General features: G+C 42.6%; 1 protein-coding gene across 1 annotated transcript in view; it reads left to right on the top strand.

Annotated features, from left to right (window-relative positions):
- The window catches only part of GLB1 (galactosidase beta 1), a 1256403-nt gene that overhangs the window by 298947 nt on the left and 939107 nt on the right, over positions 1-18349 (top strand). The window lies entirely within an intron of this gene.

Below are 18349 nucleotides of genomic sequence, written 5' to 3'. Positions count from 1 at the left end.
CACGGTTATTAATAGAACGTGCTGGAGGGACAGATTATGCTGTGGAACAAAATCCCGGTACATGTGAGGCAGAGCACCTCGCTGGCCTTGTTGAAGAGGAATCTTGACCAATGGATGGGAGATCGCAGATATACCCCAGGGATTACTTCAGTGTCACTGCTTGACACAGGCACAACAAAATAATAGGCCTAGTTTTATTCAAACTAAAGGGTTGGCGAAAGCCACATAACTATGGGCTAGGCTTATAAATGCCCTTGGGCAGATAGCCTAGTATGAACCTATGAACCTATTTCCTCCCTACGCAATTGTATGGGAAAGCAGAGACAGATATACATGTAGATTATGTGCCTAAAGCCATGCATTTTAAGAAGTTTGATGTTTGCATAGTGACAAAGCAGGACAAGTTAGATACCTATGACACTTGGTCAAATCAGGTATGAGCTGTGGCATCAGTGTCCCTTTTTGTGTTCTTCCAAAAATTTGCCACTTTGCCTGACTGCTCCCCTACATTTGGTCATTTTGTCCATTTGTTCTGGTGGTATGGGAGCAGGGTATGCTCAGGCTGGAAGATAGCCCTATAGCCCATATTGTTCCTGTTCAGTATCCTCTATTGGCCCTCTTTTCCCCTGGCAAATGTTACTTGGTAGAGAGCAGCCCAGCTTGCTGTCCCAGAAGGGTGGCTTATCTTCTCCCAGTGTCAGTATCCCTATCCCTTGACAGCTCCTCTATATTCGCAGTTGCTACCTCTTGAGGAGAATGTGTGCATCTGCACTCTAATTCCCCCAACCTTGCTATATACTGTAAATGCAGTATGATCACATGAGCTTAACCAGTTGTTAACATCAGATGGAACACGTAGTGCTCCTTCTAGATGTCACCTGTGTGGTGAGCCAGAGGTACTTGCCTTCATCCCCAGGGATGGGCGAGATGGCAATGGGTGCTCACTCCCATCCTTCCTGACCAGATCCTACAGGCACCTGAGTTACTAACTGAACTTGGTAAGCCTGTGGTATTGTCAGAGCTTTGTACCTTAAGCCACTGAACTAGCAGGTGTGGCATCAGTGTCTTGATCTTAACTCATTGTTTGTTCCACTAAAAAATGACTGTACAGTTGAAAAATTGTCTTTTGTAAGTGTGAAAGTAAGAGGGTCAGAGTGAGTATCAGACACCACACATCACTCTCAGTTTAAGATCAGCTGTAGTAATTTCCTGGACAATGAAATTGGTCAGGGTTAGAACCCCTAACAACACAGATACTGCTGCACATAAAGATTCTGATTGCTGCATTAAGCTACTGTGTTTTAAACTGTATACATTTTGAGACTGTGAATGCTGCAAGGTAGCCCTGTTTGGTCAGTGAAGTCTTCACATTTGCCCACCTGTTCTACCACCACTCCATAAATGTACATGTGAAGATGGTATTCAGGATGTCTGATTGAAGCAGAAGAATTAATTCAACAGGAAAGGAACACTTTGAAAAGTTTCCCTAACTCCACAGAAATCAATACAGCAGATGGAAAATGCAGTTAATCTGAGATTCAAAAAATGGTTTAGCATATTTTGAAATGAATTTTGAAGTGATTCCAGTGAACAAGATCTTTTTCATGTTTTTCATTATCCATATACACAAAATCCTGGTAGAGAGGTTCACATGACTGTGTATTTTTTACTCTTGAAAAGGCTCTGCAAGGTTGCATCCTCTTTCTGGGTCAACAAGCACTGAAATGGATGAATACATAATGCTTGATAAGAGCCTGTAAATGTGAGTCTCTTCCATTATAAAATGCATGCTGATTTCTACTCTGATTATTGCTACGTGGTGCTACTAGTTGTGAGAATAGAGAGCAGTTCTTGAGGTGAACATATTTAGTAAACTTTCCTCATCAGAGAGTCTATCCAGCATTTATGACTCTATATTGGGGAACATGTCTTTGTTGTTGTGTCTTTTGGCTTTTCCTGGTTAGGGGTCGCCACAACGGAACTCTGGCCCGCTAATTATTGGCAGTGGATTTTTACGTGCCGAGTTGCCAGCCCAGACGCACAACCTTCAACGAAGGTACGCCCATTCACACATGTCTCCACACAGAAGACGCTCTAGCTGAGAATCGAACAGGACAAGGTCTTACTGTGAGGCGACAACGCTACCGCAGCACCACAGTAATGTGTAAAGGTCCTTATGTAGTTGTTTCTTTATATTCTTGCCATCTCTTAATATCGTCTGATAAAGGCCTCCCACGTTTGTCTTTTATCATGCCCAGTTTTACCTGGATGTTCCATTAATGCCAACAAATCTTGAAGAGATTTCATATCTTTTGTAGTCTGTTATCTTCCAGTTCTTTACTCTTCTATTTTAAATTTGACTGTTTATCTGGTCTTGCTGTTGTCTTAACCCCTGCATTCAAGCCATTGCCTTATTAATCTTCTTTTCCTCTGAAATATTTTTGTTGGCACTTCATGTGCAGTATCACAAACTTCTGTCCATAGGTGTTAAGGTGCTCTATTCAGATGGCCTAATCCCTTAAATCTGATCTTTGCTTCCACTACAATATTCATTTGGAATATTATTGAGATCATATGTAGTTAGCCTGGAGGCTTTTTGTCCTGTTTAATTTTCAACCTTGAGAAGCTGGTGGTCACTAGCAATGTTTTTAGCAGAACCTAGAACAGAAGTTGCTGCTAAAAAAAGGATATTTAGTAGGGCATATAAAATATTGCATGATAACTATAGGTATCAATCAGATGAGGTTAGAAAGGATTGGGAAGAGAGACTGGATAAGCAATTCACAAAGTAACAATGGGAGGATATATTTATTGCTCCCAAATATGCAACAAAGTCGAGGATTTAGTATCTTTGCTTGGAAGTGTTTGCATGGGTATTTTTATACATCATACAGACTTCAAAAAATGTTTTTCGGGTAGATTACACATGTTAGAGGTGTGATGGGGAAGAAAAAGGTAATTGGGAACATATTTTTGAGAGTCTGATGAGTTGGCAGACTTAAAAATTTCCTGCAGACTACTCAGTCAGAAATTTCAACTCTTTCCACAAACATCCCACCACCAATCACTGCTCTACTTTGTCTACTCATCCTAGCTTACCAGACCACCTCCCATCAAAAACTCCAAGTTGCTAACATCCACTCACCAGCCTACCCTTATAACTCAAACCAAAGCACACCCAGCTCTAACATGCACATCTCACAGCTATACAGTACCTCCAATATGCTGTTCTTCACTTTCAAATATGCCCACACACTAAATAAATATGCCAGGCTGTTATCCAAGATCACTCACCATTTTCTATACTCACTGACCCAAATAAAACTACGAAGGGATATACACCCTAAGCTAGACCCCTGCACCTCACTCCCCCACTGCACTAACCCAAACCCCCTACTAACTACCCCCTCACAAACAAACACACCCGGACAGTACCACAGCAATCTTTTCACCCAACAGCCGTGTTATAAAACTCGACATCTCTGACCTGTTAATTGTTAACTTGAATCTAAGAAGCATTGTAAACAAAGTAGTTGAATTCCATGCTAGCCTTGTCCTGTACTCACCCAGTATATTTGTCTTAATGGAAACCTGGCTGAAACCCCACATAAAATGAAGAAATTTTAACCCAAGAATGCAACATTATATGACTGGACAGAATAAACAAGCAGGGAGGTGGAATTGCAATCATGTTCAAAGATACTCTCAAACTAGACCAGCTGAGCTATTTGCCACCAGACCTTGCCAACTTTGAAATATTAACAACACGCCTGCAAATAAATTCCCAAAAAACTATAATAATAATAATCCCCACCTACTTCCCTCCTAGAATCAACAAATCAAACCTAGAAAAACCTTTCCTGCCTGTCATCTGCAACATTCAACCAAGAAACAATAATTCTAGGAGACTTTAATCTAGACTAGCTCACCTGCTCCTTTGAAACCCCCTCTAACATTATTAACCTCTAACTTCTCTCAAACTATGAATTCCCCCACCTGCATAGATAAACATAGCAACAAACACTCAGTCTTGGACTGGATACTAACAAACAAGCCCAACCTTGGTCACCAAACAGGCTGCCTTCCAGACACCCTAAGTAACGATTTACCAACCTTCCTTCTTAGCCAATGGATGTGTGTACCCCAAATACCATCATATTTAAACACATCCGCAGCAAAAAAACTTTCTCCCCTACCATTTTGTCACTTGTCTGGCCAGGATAAAATAGACGAAAATTTGTGGGTTCAGTTCAGGCAACTTTATTACACACAAACACATCAGGAATGAGGCTTTTTAACTTAAACTTAAATAAACTTATAAACAGACTCCCACTCCAACATTTTAGCACTCTGGTTGTTCTCTCAACATGGCACTGCTGTCTGCACATGCTCACTGTTTATATGCACGTTCCTATATCTGGCAGTGCTTCTTAAAGGTACATACACACGCTGTGATCTACATCCTCCCTCTTTAAGAAATAGTCCATATATGAAATTACAGTATTTAATGACATGCAATTTACAGAAATGATCTTTTGACATGTAATTATACAGAACTAATTATCTGACATGCAATCATACAGAATCAGACCCATATAAAAGAATCATATCCAGCTGCTGTGTATCTTATACTATGTCTGAAAATATGCCCTGATTCTGTAACATAAAAGTCAGAATTGGATCTAGCAATGGGGACTGTCTTCAAGGAATGTTTAACTTTGGGGACAACCGGGACATCATCAGGAACGGGAATGGATGCTGAGACATGTTCTTTTGTATGAACATTGTCAGGGTTGCTCTGAGATCTAGAGTCTGTATCACAGTTACGATGCTGTGATATAATTTCTGATATAGGCAGAGGATGCCTGCTGTTTCTCCTGTATTCCATACCCTCAGATTCCACTAAGTATGATCTCTGTTTGACACATATATCTGTTGACTAATTCGATCAAAGCCTTTCACCATTTGCATCCTCACTGTCTCTCCTCCTTTTAATGGACAAAGAAATCTGCTCATTTTTATCATAGCTGGACTTGAGAAGAATGCTTCTTAACAAGTTGGGCTTTGATTGCTCTGTTGTTTTCAGCATTAGGCACCAACAAACTAGAACTGACAGGCAAGGTTGTTGTGGTTTGCATAGACAGAAGTCTCTGTGCAGGCGAGCCAAGTAGATTGTCACTGGGTATATTTCTGAGATTGTGAATTCAAGAAGATATCTGTATTGTCACACTTTGACCTCTCTAGTAATTGCTTTGCACTCTGTATTGCATGTTCAGCAAGGCTGTTTGTGGGTATTCAGGGCTACTAGTCACATGAATAAAGTCCCACTCTTTTGCAAATCTCTGAAACAAATGACTGGTAAACTGAGAACCATTGTCAGAAATAACTTTGTTAGGACAACCATGGACTAAGAAATGATGTTTCATAGTGGTAATAACAGCACTGGATGTTAGGTTAGGTAGCAAATCGATCTCAAACCAGTTCCAGTAAGAGTCTGCCAACACTAAGTAATGGTGACTGTTGCACTCAAATATGTCAGTTGCTACTGTTGACCAAGGTAGTTTAGGAATTTAGCTTAGCTGAAGTGACTTTTTGCAAATGCGCTTTAGTACTGTTGCACACCGAACAAGAAGAAAGGACTTTATCAATGTATTTCGATAGAGAAGGACAAAATAGTTCTCTCTCCCTTCTTTTGGTAGAATCGGATCCTGGGTGGCCATGATGCAAAATCAGAATGTATTCATGTTGTAAGGCAGTAGGAACAATAACCTTGTGACCTTTGAAAGTTATACCATCTTCCATCAGCATCAAATCTCTGTATGGAAAGTAAGATTGCACTGCTGGCGGTACACGGGATTGCTTTGACAGCCATCCAACATTGATGAAGTGGTTGAGCTTTTGCAAAATTGGATCAGTCTTTGTATGACCTCTCAGCTCATCAAGCCTCGTGGTAAAAAAAATTATGCACTTCCATGACATCAAAGTCAAAATTCTCTCTGTATGAAGTTGTTCTGTGGTATTTCTGGGCGATCTGGATAAGGTATCAGCCGGATAAAGAAGTTTATTTTTTGTCTATACTATTTTGAAATTATACTTTTGCAATTTGAGACTAATGTTTTGTAGTCCTGCTGGAGCTGAATATATAGACTTTAAAATAGTGACTAGAGGTTGAGGGTCAGTTTCTGCCTGGATAGCTCGGCCATAAATATAATCATGGAACTTTGAACATGCAAACACAATTGCCAGAAAGTTCCTTCTCAGTTTGAGCATACTGCATCTCAATTTGGGTAAGATTCTAGATACATAGGCAGCAGGTCTGCCCTCTTGAAGAATAACTGCACCAAGTCCAAACTTTGAAGCATCACGGGAAAGAACTACTGGTTTGTGGACATCATAATATCTTAATTTAGACAGGTTAGTAATTTGCTGTTTGAGGTTATCATAGATAGGTACTAGGCTATTGGCCCTAGGGCCTGTACACCCAAAATTATTTTCCTGTGCCCCTGTCTAGCAGAGCCACAGAAGTGATCCTCAGGGTGAATTTCCTATCTCCCATCCAATCGTCAAGATTTTTCTTAGAGGGCTAATGAGGTGCTCTGCTTGACATGAATGGGCAGTCTGTTCCAAAGTGTGGGGAGTCTTTGGGACAGGAACTTAACTCTCCAGCATGATGTTCTTCATCTCACATTGCTGCAGTCCTTACTTATGGGTAGTCCGCTGTCCTCGGTCGGCCCGAATACCAAAGTATTAGGCTGACGTCGGTCATGGGCGCCTAGATCTGACATCAGAGCGTCAGGGTATAAAGGCGCATGACCGACGTCATATCCTCAGTCTTTTTTGCCGCATGGTCCGATGCAGAAGCAGAGTTGCAAGTGCCATTCGGCGTTCTGAAATTTTTCGTTTTCGGAGTTTCAGACCGATACCAAGTTGGGCTAAGTACCCCGTTGGGGAATATTTTTGTTTTTCTTGCCTCAGTTACTTACCGGATGTCAGAAAAAGTGAATAATTGTATTTCTTGTGGGAAACAGATACCGCATAGGGATTACCACTCGCTTTGTATTCCTTGTTTGGGACCAGAGCACGACGTAGTCGGGTGTCGGTTTTGTGCTAGGTTTAATAAGCGCACTATAAAACGGAGGTTAGATTGCGCTAGGTTAGTCTTTGGCAAGAGGTGTAACTATAATATGCCGTCGGATGTTCCGACGCCTGCTTCTACTAAGAAGCGCAAAGACAAATCTTTAAAGCCTAGGCAGGATGATTCGTCCGTTTCGGACGCCGGACCTTTAGAAGCTACAGCTGAACAGGTGGATCCGGCTGAAGTTTCTGTTGAGTCCCAGGGGGAAACTTTGATTTTTAGAAGATGTGGCCTCTCAGGAGGCAGGCCAGGCTGAAGGGGCCTCTCAGGTTTCTATTCTCCCTTCTATGCCTAAGGTGGTTAGGCCTTCTGCTACTGTTTCTAAGGCTCCTTCTAAGGGCAGGTCTGTTTTGCCTTCCTCTGGTGTCAGTTCTGGTTCTTCAGGGTCTGTGCCTAAAAAGCACATGCTTAAAATGGCAGAGGATTTGATTACTTTAATTAGAGGTTCTATGCCCCCTCCTGATAAGAGGCCCAGGATGGAGCCAGAGTTGGAAAGTTTGGAGCAGGCCTCAGATGATTCAGAGTCTTCTACTGAGGACATTCAAGATTTCCCTCCTTATTCTGATTCTGATGCAGAGGATTCCACTCCTTCTGCTTCTCCTCCAGAGGATTTTTCATTTTCAGAAACTCTCCATTCCATGAGGGAGCATTTTAAGTGGGAGGGACAGGATTACTCTGATTCCCGGAAGAGGCTTAGGGAGTTCTTGTTTTACCACAGCATAGACCCTTAGCTATACCTCCGGTTTTGGATGTTGTTTCAGATGTTTTCTCGAAGCTTCCCTTAATCCAGATTCTGTGCCTCCTGCCCCAGTTAAACCGGACAGGTATTACAGGGTGCCTGAGGCTCATAAATATCTGTATAAGAGTCCTAGGGCGGACCCAGAAACTATTAGTCAGGGGCCTAAGGGTGTTAGAGCCTCTGTTGTTAAGAATCCGGTTCCTCTGGATAAGGAAGCTAGAGCTTTGGATAGATGGGGTAAGAAGGTGTATACCTCTTCTACTTTAGCAATGAGAGCTTTGAACTGCCAGTTTCATATGTTGAAGTATCAGAATTTCCTCCTTTCTCAGCTAAGATCTAAAGTGGATGCTTTGGCAGAGGGCATAGAGTGTAAAGAATTGCAAGATTTAGTGCATGTTTCTGAACAGGTGGGTAAGCACTCTTTGCAATGTGGTTTTGATGCTTTACAGGCTTCTTCTAGGGTGGCTGCCACTGGTTCAGTTATTCGTAGGCACGCCTGGCTTAAGGATCAGAATTTGTCTGAGCATGTTAAGTCTAGAATTCTGGATGCCCTTTGCAGTCTGAAGTTTTGTTTGGTCCTCCTGTGGAGTCAGTCTTAAAGAAAATGGAAGACAAGGCTAAGTCTATGCAGACTGTTAAAGATTTTTTGCAGGTACAACCTCCAAAGTTTAGTAGAAATTGGCCTACTAAGGGGTGGACGTACCCTTCTGATTCTCAGTCTAGGGGTAGATCTAGGCGTGGTAGGGGCAGAGCTCAGAGTACCTTCAGGCCGAGACAATGGAGTTCGCCTGCTCAATCTGCTGGTGAGGGCAGGGGCCAGTCCTTTCGTAAACAGGCCCAATGACCTGCATTTTCAGCTGCCAGATTCCTCTTGCCTGGCAGCTCCTTTGGGAGGAAAGTTGGCTCTTTTCAAGCAAAATTGGCATTTAGTCACCCAGGACAAATGGGTATTGGACATTATAAACCGAGGTTACAAGTTCTATTTCCATACCATGCCTCCTTTCAAAGGCATGCCAGACGTCCCTCCTCGGCAAAGGATAGAGGCTCACAGACAAATTTCTTTACTTCTTCAAATAGGAGCTATACAGCCAGTTCCTCTGTCAGAAGTGGGCCTAGGATTTTATTCTCGCCTGTTTCTAGTTCCAAAGAAAGGAAACACGTGGAGACCAATTTTGGATTTATCTATCCTCAACACTTACCTGGACATTCCAAAGTTCAAGATGCTGACTTTACAACAGCTTTTACCTCTGTTGGGAAAAGATCACTGGATGGTTACTCTGGATCTCAAAGAGGCTTACCTTCATGTTCCTATCAGGCCAAGTTGCAGGAGGTTCCTGCGTTTTCGGGCTGGAAGTTTACATTATCAGTTCTCTGCATTGCCCTTTGGCTTATCTACTGCGCCCAGAGTGTTCACAAAGGTTCTGGCTCCAGTGATAGCATTTTTCAGACTAAGAGGAATACAGATTTATCCTTATTTGGACGACTGTCTGATTATTGCACAAGAAAAGGACGAACTTCTTCATCATCTACAGTATGTGATGGCAGTGTTAAGATGCCTAGGGTATTCTGTGAACGAAACAAAGTCCAGTCTAGTACCCTCTCAGGACATGTGCTTTCTGGGTGTGAGACTGAATGCAGCTTCCCAGATGGCTTTTTTGACCCCGGACAAACAAAGAAGCCTTTCTCTTTATTTCCAGCAAATGTCTCTACGGTCCAGGCTGACTGCAAGGACAGTCCTTCAAGCCTTGGGGTTCATGGCATCTTGTATTCTGGTGCTTCCCAATGCCAAATTGCATATGAGGAAGCTTCAATGGTATCTCAAAAATGTGTGGACACAGCACTGCCAAGATCTAGACACTGTCATTCAGATAATACCTTGCATTCAGAAGGAGTTTTTGTGGTGGGCTCAGGAATGTCACCTAAACAAGGGACTCTCTGTGACCCGGCCAGAGGCGAGTCAGATTCTAACGACAGATGCCTCGGACAAGGCTTGGGGAGCACACCTCAATGGAAAATGGGTGCAAAACACGTGGCCTGTCAAACTCCAACATTTGCATATCAACTTGAAGGAAATGTTAGCAGTCCAGTTTGCATTGATGGCTTTCAAAGATTTACTTCGTCCAGGGCAGGTGTTGATTCAAACAGACAACACTACTGTCATGTGGTACATCAACAAGCAGGGGGGAACCCATTCTTACCCTCTTTGCAGGCAAGCGATGATTCTGTGGGAAACTGCTCTCAATCTACACCTCAATCTTCAGGCAAGGTTTCTACCAGGAGCACAGAACTCCTTAGCAGATGTATTGAGCAGACAAATAGTGGATCCTCACGAGTGGAAATTGGATCCTCATGTATTTCAACAGTTGACAGTGTTATGGGGAACTCCAGACATAGATCTGTTCGCTTCTCCACTAAATTACCAGTTGCCAAAGTTTTGCACACAAATGTTTCACTACACAGCTTGGAAGGTGGACGCTCTATCTTTCAGTTGGAACAATCTGCATGTATATGCCTTTCCACCTCTGCCTCTTCTTCCCAAGGTACTTTTGAAGGCCAGACAAGACAAGCCAACCATGATTTTGATAGCACCGGATTGGCCTCGACAACACTGGTACCCACTACTGAGGAGTTTAGTACGAGAACCTCCGTGGCCTCTGCCTTTGATTCCGCACCTTTTGTCACAAGAGGACAGTCACTTCCTCAATGTCAAGATTCAGTCTCTGCATCTAACAGCCTGGCATATTCTGTTTTAGACTCTGGAGGGTCTCAGCTTCCACAACAAGTTTTGAATGTTATTTTGGAGGCCAGGAGGCCTAGTACCAGGAAAGTTTACGCTGATAAATGGAGGAGATTTTTTATTTGGAGCAAAGGAAAGGACTTTGATGTCTCCAAACCTGATTTAAGTGTTGCTCTTCAATATCTTACTGAATTGTCTTTCTCCTCAATAAAGGTCCATGCTGCAGCCATTTCTGCTCACTATGATTGTGACCCTCCTTTATTCTCTCATCCTTGGTTTAAGCAATTTCTTAGAGGGGCAAAGAATATAAGACCCCCACGTAGAGCTCCTACTCCTGCTTGGGATCTCAATTTTGTGTTGGAAAAACTAACTCTACAACCTTTTGAGCCTGCAGCTACTGCCGAGTTAAAGTATTTATCATGGAAAACTGCTTTTTTGTTGGCCATTACCTCTGCAAGAAGGGTTTCTGAATTACAGGCCCTCATGGCAGTGGAGCCTTTCCTGATTTTTCATAAGGATAGGGTATCTTTGCGTACTAATCCTTCCTTTATGCCTAAAGTGGTTTCTAGTGTGGCCTTAAATCAAACTATTCATTTGCCTACTTTTTATGCAAACCCCCAAAATAAAGGGAGAAAATTTTGCATACTTTGGATATTCACAGGCAGTTGCGTTATTATTTGAGCAGAACCAAGGAGTTCAGACAGTCTCAGCAATTGTTTGTTTCTTTTGCTTTGGGTTCACAGGGTAAACCTGTTTCAAAACAAACTATTTCTAAATGGATTGGGTTTTGTATTTCTTTCTGTTATTCCCATCATGGTAAGGAGATTCCTGCTGGAATCAGGCCTCATTCTACTAGGGCTACTGCTACTTCTACGGCCTTTATAAGGGGGGTAGCTACAAAAGACATTTTGGAGGCAGCTACTTGGAGTTCAGTGCATACCTTTTCTAAACATTACCACCTTCCTCTTTATTCTAAGTCTAGGGCTGGATTTGCCACTGCAATTTTACAGGGCATTTTAGCGGCCCCTAATGCTTTATGATTTTTACCATCCTCCCTTTCTCGTTGCTTTGGGATTCTACCCATAAGTAAGGACTGCAGCAATGTGAGATGAAGAACATAGTACAGTTTTGTACCTACCATAAATGTAGATGTTCGAAGATCCACATTGCTGCAGTCCAATTTACCCTCCCTCCTTCCCTCTGTAGTTTGACTTGGTGCTATGCTTTAGGTGATGGTTGTTGTTGGGCATGTTTTTGGGAGGTATTCTGTTTTTGGCTGTGGCCTTTCTGGTTTGGCCTTCTGACATCTGGGGCAAGAAAAGACTGAGGATATGACGTCGGTCATGCGCCTTTATACCCTGACGCTCTGATGTCAGATCTAGGCGCCCATGACCGACGTCAGCCTAATACTTTGGTATTCGGGCCGACCGTGGACAGCGGACTACCCATAAGTAAGGACTGCAGCAATGTGGATCTTCGAACATCTACATTTATGGTAGGTACAAAACTGTACTTTTTGTTTATTGTGGTGACTAGGTTTAGGTCCCCGGAGTGTGTGGCTCGGAAGCATTGGGATTTCTGTAAGTGTAGCATGTCCAACAGATCTGCGTTTGACATGGCTTTGTATGTTAGACCGAAATCACCTCTGAGTAGGTGATATGCGACTGAGTAGAGCTGGAGTTTTTTGAGATGGTCTGCATAGGGCATCTGTTTGCGGCCAGTGATCCTCTTTGTGTGGTATTTCTGTGGCCTTTCCAGTTGTAGTAAATGTCTTGTGAGGTACATATCAAATGGGGCGTTGTACTCTATAATAGATCTAATGAGGGATGAGTAGAGAGGAACAATGACCTCCTTTTTTCTGGATGAGAAACCTTTTGTGATGAGCTGTGCCACGTAAAAGGATTTTCTGACTACTGTGGCAATGTGGTTATCTAAGGAGAGACTTCTGTCCACCTGTGTCCCTAGGTCTCATCACACTTTCGGTGTTAAGTGGACTACCACCTGTGTGGTAGTTAATGGGCACAGGGTTTTTCCCAAAGGGGATGAATATGCATTTTTTGGCATTGAGCTTGAGGCCATGGCTATGACACCAGGCATTTGTTTCAGTGAGGCCCTTTTGTAGAGTGCCCACATCATTTGGGGATTCAGTAATGGCTCCCAATTTGCAGTCATCTGGAACTTTGTTAGCCATAGACCCTCTGTGTTGGCCTGATGCTGAACAGAAGTGGACCCAGGACAGAACCCTGTGGTACTCCCACTTGTAACTGGTGTGGAGTCAGATTTGTAGTCTGCTACTTTCACGGTGTGGGTTCTGTCAGTGAGCCAGTTGGCAACCCATCCCGTGACATGGTGATTTATGCCCAGTTTAGTGAGTTTATGTATGATACTAGAGTGGGGGATGGTGTTGAAGGCTTTGACGAGGTTTAGTTAGGCTGTGTGAACCACTTTACCCTCCTCCACTGCTCTGGTGACTGTTTCAAAGAAGTCAATCAGGTTTAGGAGACATGATCTGCCTTTCATGAACCCAAACTGGGTGGGGTCTAAAGTTTGAAGGTTACCTATGTCTTTGTTTATAAGTTCCATGATGATACATTCCATGGCTTTGCAGATCAGGCTTGTCAGGCTAATGGGGCAGTAGTTCAAATGCTCTCTTGTGTTGTTCTAACCATGACCATGCAATATTTTTGCATGTCAGCTCTCTCAAAAGCGCTGCTAACTCAGTAAAGTCAGGGATAAATTTGCCCAAATAGATAACCATACCTAGAAAGCGCTGTAGAGTTTGGACATTGTCTGGAGCTGACATCTCAAGAATGGCTGCTTGTTTAGAAGGAGCTGGTCATAAGCCAGTACTGGTAAATAAATGACCTACATAAGTAACTTCAGGTAGTCTGAATTTGCATTTCAGAGGACTGAGCTTTAAATTCACTTCACGGGCTCTGTCCAGAACTTTCCTGAGGTTTCTGTCATGCTCTGCTTCACCATTACCTCTAACCAGTAAATAATCAACTATTATTATGCATGGGTAGCCTGAAAAAAATATGCTGCATTGCATGCTGAAAGACTTTACTGGCAGAATTTATTCCAAAAGGCATCCTGAAGAATCTGCATCTACCCAATGGGGTACTGATTGCGATCAAGCATTACTTGTCAAAATGAAATCTTTGCATCAAAGACCGAAAAAACAGAACATTTGGCATGAGGGTTGCAATTTCCTCGATAGTATGCATAGGATGATGAAGTCTTTTTTAATGCCTTGTTCAAGTCTCTTGGATCAATGCATGTTCTGATTTCATCTGAGTTTTTCTTATGAGCAGCTACAATGTATTCCTCCCCAAAAATCATGGCCAACATGTTATCCATTTTCGTAGATATTTCAAAAGCTTTTGATAAATAAGTATAAGAATAAGTATATTAGAGGGTCAGCCCAGGTTGGAAGGTTTGGAGACAAAGCCAGAGAGGCAAGATTACGTTGGTTTGGACATGTGCTGAGAAGGGATGCGGAGTATATTGGGAAAAAAGATGCTAAGGATGAAGCTACCAGGTAACAGGAAAAGAGGAAGGCCTAAGATAAGGTTTATGGATGTGGTGAGAGAGGGCATGCAGGCGGTTGGTGTGACAGAGCAAGATGCAGAGGACAGGAAGAAATGGAAACAGGTGATCTGCTGTGGCGACCCCTAACAGGAACAGCCGAAAGAAGATGATGATTTCAAAAGCTTTTGATACAGTATCCCACCAAAAACTACTCAATTAACTTTCAACATATAACCTCACCCAACATTCTCTATCTTGTTTTCACATCTGTCTTTCTGACTGACAACAGTCAGTTAAGTGGGATAACAATCTCTCCCCTCTCCTACCCATCTTTTGGAGTACCCCATAGTTCTATCCTTGGATCTCTGCTTTTCATCATATTTACCAATAACCTCCATCATGCAATATGCTGATGATTCCTTCCTCATCTGCTTTGCCCCGAACCCTTCTTGAACTTCAAGGAAAACCCAAAGAGCACTACATGACATAGAAAACTCTCTCACTGACCACCAACTAATACTCAACCCAAACAAAACAAAATTAATGGTTTTCTCCAATATCAAACCTAAAAACAAACCTCCCCTCACTATCTACTCTTCCAACAACACTTAAATCGGACCTGTAGAGCAAACAAAACTTCTGGAGGTCACAGTAGACAACTGTCTAAAATTTGACAAAAGAATCAATGGCTAGACAGCGCTATAATAGTAAAACCTTTTATTAAAACACACAAAGCTTTCGGATACCAATTCTTCTTGAGTATGATACCAAACAAAATGCACAAGCAGTTAAATAAGAAACAAGTTTAGTCATGAGACACAGTCCAACCAAACATATAATAAAAACAATTAGCCCATAAAATTAACTTAATTTCAAACATAACTGTTTCTAATACTAACCATTTTATTGATGCCAGGTTCATGGTGTGCTCTTAACTTTATTGTCCAAGCATATTTTTTTAACTCTAAATTATTATTCATATCTCCTCCCCTTAAACTTTTGTGTAATATATCAATCATAGTGAATGTGAAGCCATGCTCCGCACCAGTTTCATCTATATGTTTAGCTAAAGCATTAGCTCATTCCTATCCCCACTAGAGGTAGCAACATCCTTGACCTGGTCATTACTAACATGGGCAACCGTTGCTCTGCACTAGTAGTCGGCTCCTCCCTGATTAGATCCGACCACAAACTAATCAATTTGGAAATCCACATCCCTCCCACCCCACCCCCGTAAAGGTAACAACATTGAAAAACCTCTCCAAAGCTAACTTTGGGCTCCTAAGTACAAAGGTGGCTAATTTCATGGCACCCATGCAAATGGAGAATAGTTGCATGACCGTCAAATCATACACCAATGCACTGTACGAACACGTACACAAATGCATGGATTTCACCATACCCAATAGAACCAAGACACAATCCTCCAAAAAAAGGAACCCAATTTGGTAGTCCCCTGCCATAAATAAACTCTATAACAGAAGGAGGAAACTGATGCGGAATAAGGTGAAGTCTCAAGACTGGAAAAACTCCCTTATCAGCCTCAACAAAAATCCTCTAAAGCTAGCTATGAAAACAGAATTGCAGCAGATAGTAAAGACAACCACAAGCCCCGAGCTACTGCACAGTGATGCCTCCTATACCAAGCCAACAGATACTGCCAATATACTGGCCGATGGATTCAGTGCCAACTTTTCCCCTCCACCCCCCAAAGGACCAATCACAATACCAGTAGATTGCCAGGCACCCAGTATTACTGCTGCACAGGTTAAAACAGCACTGTCCAAGGCCATGAATATGGCAGTATCTCTAGCTGTGTTCTACATGAACTACAGAGTGAATTGGCACCTCACCTGTGTGCCCTGTTCAATCACAGCCTCACCTCAGGCTTTGTCCTTACTGAATGGCGCACTGCTATAGTCATCCCTCTCCACAAAGGAGGAGTGACTATAGACCCTAGGAACCATCGCCCCCTTAGCATGACAAGTCTGATATGCAGAGCTATGGAACATATCATCACGGATCTAATAAACAAGGATATAGGGAATCTCCAAACTCTAGATCCCACACAGTTTGGTTTTGTGAAGGGTAGATATTGCCGGCTCAACTTGGATGACTTCTTTGAGTCAGTCACCAGATCTGCAGATGAAGGCAAGGTGGTTCATACAGCCTACCTTAACCTGGCCAAGGCCTTTGATACCATTCCCCACTCAGAAATCATAGAAAAACTCACTAAGCTAGGCATCAACCCCTATATCACTAGGTGGGTTGCAGACTGGCTCAGAGATAGAACCCAGAGTGTGAAAGTAGCTGACTCCAAGTCAGACTGCCGACCAGTCACAAGTGGAATCCCACAATTATCCGTCCTGGGTCCTCTCTTGTTTGCTATCTACTTCTCAGAAGTCCAGTCCAACAGGAAGGAACTCTGGCTGAAAAAGTTTGCAGATTACAAGTTGTGAGCCATTATTAACTCCCCCAAGTGAGGTTGACATCCTACAGAAAGGCCTCACTGTGACCAATGACTGGTGTCAGGACCATGGCCTTAAGCTCAATGCCAAAAATGTGTCATCATTCCCTTTGGGAAAAACCCAGTTCCCATGAACTACCACATCGATGGTAGTCCACTGAACACAGAAGGCGTTATAAGAGATCTGGGAACACAGGTTGCCAGCAACCTCTCTTTTGACCACCACACTGCCACTGTGGTCAGAAAGTCCTATGTAGCACATCTCAGTACTCAGGGTTTTGCATCCAGGACGAAAGAGGTTATTGTTTCCCTCTACTCTTCCCTCATTAGGCCAATCATAAAGTACAATGCCCCATTTGGCATGTACCTCACTAGACACCTGTAACAATTGGAGAGGCCACAAAAGTACCTCATGGAGGATCCTAGGCCTTAAACACATGTCCTATATGGACAGACTCTAAAAACTCCAACTATTCTCTGTCTCATATCGCCTACTTAGAGGCAATCTGTGCTTGACTTATAAAGCCATGTCTGACCCAGCTCTGTTAGAAATGCTACATCTAAAGAAATCCCCATCCCACCACACCACACACTCCAGAGACTTCAACTTCATTACCACAATCAACAGAATGTGCTGGAGGGACAGGTTCATAACCCAGAGACTGCCCATGCTATGGAATTGACTTCAAACAGAGCACCTCACTGGCTGTCTTCAAGAGAAAGCTTGACGAGTGGATGGGAAGTAGAAAATTCACCCCGGGGATTACTCCGGTGGCTCTACTCGACAGAGGCACTGGAAACTAAGGTCGGGTGGCACGATGCCAGGGTAATCCTATGGACTAGGCTTATAAAGGCTCCAGGGCCATTAGCCTAGTACACACCTATGAACCTAATACAGCTCTATCAATATTGGGCCTCTGCCTCAACCTTCTAGTTGATATCCCCACATAGAAACTGTAACAACTTTTGCAATTGGCCAGATAAACTATATAAGATGTATTACAAGTAGCTGCACATTTAAAAATAAATTCCTGCTTCGTCGCAAGATGTTGAGTCAAGGGTCAAGCCAGACTTTGATGGCTCCCTTACTTTTGAGCATCATATAACAAGGATCATCAGGAAATAATTTTATTTCGGGTAGTTAATTGCCAAAGGAATGCCATCAAAGTCTAAAGAAGCAATCACTCCCTTATACTGAGCATTGATCTGTCCAATTATTGAGTCTAGTTTTCTTTCCATGACATTTTATTTCATTTAAAAAATGGTTCTGGATTGAGTTTGTTTCCAGATAGCTGAAAGCTAGGTTGATTATGAATAACTGCTTTATAATTTCAGAAAGGGAATGTAAAACTGTTTGAGAATGAAAGTGAAAGAAGAAATTAAGCTAGGCATATCTGTTAAAAGAACCTTGAGGCATCCACTGTTGTGAAGTGTGGTATAATTTCTGATTGCTGTGTATGTGTCATTACACATGGGTAGGCTTTTTTATGACAGTGTTGTAATCACAGTGTGGAAGAGTTACATCAGTATGATGTGCTTACTAAAAGGTTAAGAAGCTCCTATGGTTTGGGGTGTGTAATGAACTGAAGAGCAGTGTAATCTGCTGTAAAAGTGGACAGCACCAGGGATATGTGTGGAGGGTAGGTTACACACTGGAGATGACAGCAAAGACATTTAGTCACCTGCAAACACCACAGCCCACAGAACAAATAAAAAGTAGTTCAAAAATTAGCTTTAGCT

Source organism: Protopterus annectens, chromosome 3.part0 (assembly GCF_019279795.1).
Source record: "Protopterus annectens isolate FY-2018-M chromosome 3.part0, PAN1.0, whole genome shotgun sequence".
Lineage (NCBI taxonomy): Eukaryota > Metazoa > Chordata > Ceratodontiformes > Protopteridae > Protopterus > Protopterus annectens.
Note: the sequence above shows the minus strand (reverse complement) of the source record. Positions and strands in the feature narration are given on the sequence as shown.